We start from the raw sequence: 3,128 nt of genomic DNA, 5'->3' as shown, positions 1-3,128 counted from the left end.
AACATGCGATTATACTGCAGCGCAGATGCCACGGTTGGCATCTGCCTGCAGATGTTTTTTTTTCTTCAGTATGTACAGGTATTCATTATGCAAACTAGGGGGAAGGTCACTGAGGGATTAGTGACTTGTCAGCAGTATGCATTATGAATACCTAATCAGAGCACCACATAAATAACCCCCCTCCTGGCCCAAGCATATCATTAACTAAAAACTGAAAATAAAGATTAAACAACCACGAGATTGATTTCATCAACCAAGGCATCATTTAAATCAGTATAACGACACCGACCTGACACTGTGTGTAAGTTACTAGGCACAATCCTGCTGACATGTTCCCTTTAAAATGTGGGAGGTGTCACGCTAGTAACTTGCATGCTTTCTCAGCACCGTTCTACTCATCGCATTCACTACTCTGCTACTCTCACTGTCAGGCCATCATGCGTAAAATTAAAAATTTGGAGCTAAGCAACATTTTAGTGGTAAAAATTTAATTATTCTTTCTTCAGCGTCAAATGATATAAAATTCTGTAACAAATGGTGTCAACATGCATACTGAATCCCTACATTTTTCATTGGGGTGTAGTTTGTAAAATGGGGTCACTTATGGAGGGATTCTGCTGTTCTGGAACCCCAGGGACTCTGCCAATGTGCCATGGCACCCTCAAAAGACTGCGGCAAAATCTAAAGTCCCTATGGCGCTACTTTTCTTTTGAGTTTTGCATTGTAACTCAAAAATAGTTTTTGACCACATCTGGGTATTGACGTACTAAAGAGAAAATGTGTACCAAATTGTACAATTCTTTTTCTCCTATTATCCCTTTTGAAAATTAAAAACTTTGGGCTAAAGCAATATTTTAGTGGAAAAAATTGTAATCTACCATTTACTCAGCCTAATGTATACAATTCTGTGAATCGCCTGAAGGTTTAAAAATGCTTATCTCAGTCCTAGATGAATTCCTCGAGAGGTATAGTTTCCTAAATCATGTCACTTATGAGGGTTTCTGCTGTTTTGGCATGTCATGGGCTCTTTAAATGTGACATGTGTAAGGTAGCGCTTGTCATTCAGGTTGGGGATACTCGCTTTGCAGCCAAATAACCAGATTCGACTCAGGTTTTCCATAGAACATCAACAGTCCATGTGGTTTATTCAGGCATCATAAACCAAAGCAATAGAAAGTTCATATCAAACAGCATAGCGTCCATGACAGAGCTCCCCTCTGTTAACCCTGTAGTCACACAGGTTTTGCAATGTCCAATACGCAGGCTTTCTAGCCTCACAGTTATCTCACCCCGTCAGGGTTACCTCATGGTTGCTTCACCACACTGCAGACGTCCATTCCCTCCCCTGGGAACTCTCAGACACTTGCAGCCATTAAACACAGCATCAACACGTGCTGTTAGGAAGGCAGCCACATGAGACCTTCCATATGGACCAATCGGGTCCAAGCATTCACTCATGTGACCTACCCTGGCCACCTTATATGGTCCATAGCCACACCCACTGGATCACATGACTTTGACCTCATCATAGGTCCTTCAATCATTCACACACATATACGTTACTATGGCATTCTAGATACCTGCCCCTAGGTGGGTTTGTAGGTAGCTGGTTCCGCCCGTCTCAGCAGCTACCTGGAATGCTCTCCCTGACACAGTGTAATGAAAGCTCAGCAGTACCTCTGCTGATCAACACACATATTCAAGCTTCCATCCCAAGGCCACCTACCTTGGGATACATAACGATTATTCAGCATCCTGCCACTCATCCTCTCTCCTGGGACACCCACACAGCGCCCCCTAGCAGACACAGTGGTCACTACACCACATACCTCCCCCCTCTGTTCAAACTTGTGGGGTTGAACACACAACATTACCCCGGGATCTCGAGACCGGGCACCCATGTCACCTTGCCCAACAGGTCGAGAGAACCGTCTCCGTCTGTTTTGTCTATTACATGGCCTCATCTCCAAGTTAGGCCTCCCCCGACCCCAGCGGTCAGAATATCGGCCTTGATCTTTGGCCCTCCAGTCACAGTCTGTCTGCATCATCAGACACTGTCACCACACTTCTACAGTGCGCTCCATCAACTCCTTTTCTATCTATGCGTCTTGTAACCAATGGTACATCGCCACGTCTAAGTTTGCTTTTCAGTACATTAACCTCACGGTTCATTGCATCTGCTGTTTCTGTAGCATCCTCCAGTTCGCGCTGTAATCTACGGTGCAACGCATTGGCACATTGAGCCTCCTTCTCCGCTTCTTCCACCTGGCGCTTCAGCTGTTTCAACCAAACATTATTTTTCTCCTCCTGGCCTTTATACTACTCAGATTTATGCCTTTCATCATTCATTTTCTTTAGTATCTCCTTCAGTTTTTTCTCCGCACGACATACTTGTTTGCCTGCAGATTGTCACTCTTTAGTTTCAGCCTCCAGCTGTTCCTCCATTTGTGCAACCTTTGCTTTTAACGCCTTATTCTGACGATCTAACTGCTGACTGGCATTCTCGTTCTTCTGAGCATTACTATGTTCTGCATTCAGATCAGCATTCATCTGGTCAACCTGAAGTGTGGCCTTTCTCAGCCTGTCATTGGCTAATTCAACGTTGCCGTGTTCTTCCTCCACTTCTTCTTCCAGCTGAGCAATGCGAGACTCTAACCGCCTCTTTTCTTCCAAAGCCAGAGCATCTTTACCACTGTTGTTAGCAATCACATCAGCCAGTTCATCTCTTTCCTGCTGTGCTTGCCTCTTAGCATGCTCTGCAGCAGCAAGCTCCTCCTGCATATGGATCATCTCTGCTTCCATACTTTTCAGTTTCTTCTTATCTTCACTCTGTTCACCACTTGGGCCTAGCCTCTGTAAGCCTTCATCCCAGTTTTTCTCCCGCAGAAGACCTCTTACCATTTCTGTCAGTACTCGTACCTCTTCTCTGAGGGACTTATTCAGACCTTGCCACTTTGCCAGGTGAACTTTTAACTCGGAGACTTCCTTCTCTAGCTCTTCTAGTCTTTGCTCCCTTTCTCTCTCAGAGCCACAGTCACCCCCAGAGACTGTCACCCTGATCATCCGAGCGAACCCTCCAGTTACCCTCTGACCGTGTGCCCGCTCCAGTCGTCTCATCTCCCAGCCCA

General features: G+C 45.5%; 1 pseudogene; it reads right to left on the bottom strand.

The window, feature by feature from the left end:
• Positions 1-2,028: 2,028 nt before the first annotated feature.
• Positions 2,029-2,901, bottom strand: LOC141094227 (myosin-9 pseudogene; annotated as a pseudogene).
• Positions 2,902-3,128: the final 227 nt, after the last annotated feature.

The sequence above is a fragment of the Dendrobates tinctorius genome, unplaced genomic scaffold (assembly GCF_039654945.1).
Source record: "Dendrobates tinctorius isolate UK_male_01 unplaced genomic scaffold, ASM3965494v1 ptg000003l, whole genome shotgun sequence".
Taxonomy (NCBI): Eukaryota; Metazoa; Chordata; class Amphibia; order Anura; family Dendrobatidae; genus Dendrobates; species Dendrobates tinctorius.
Note: the sequence above shows the minus strand (reverse complement) of the source record. Positions and strands in the feature narration are given on the sequence as shown.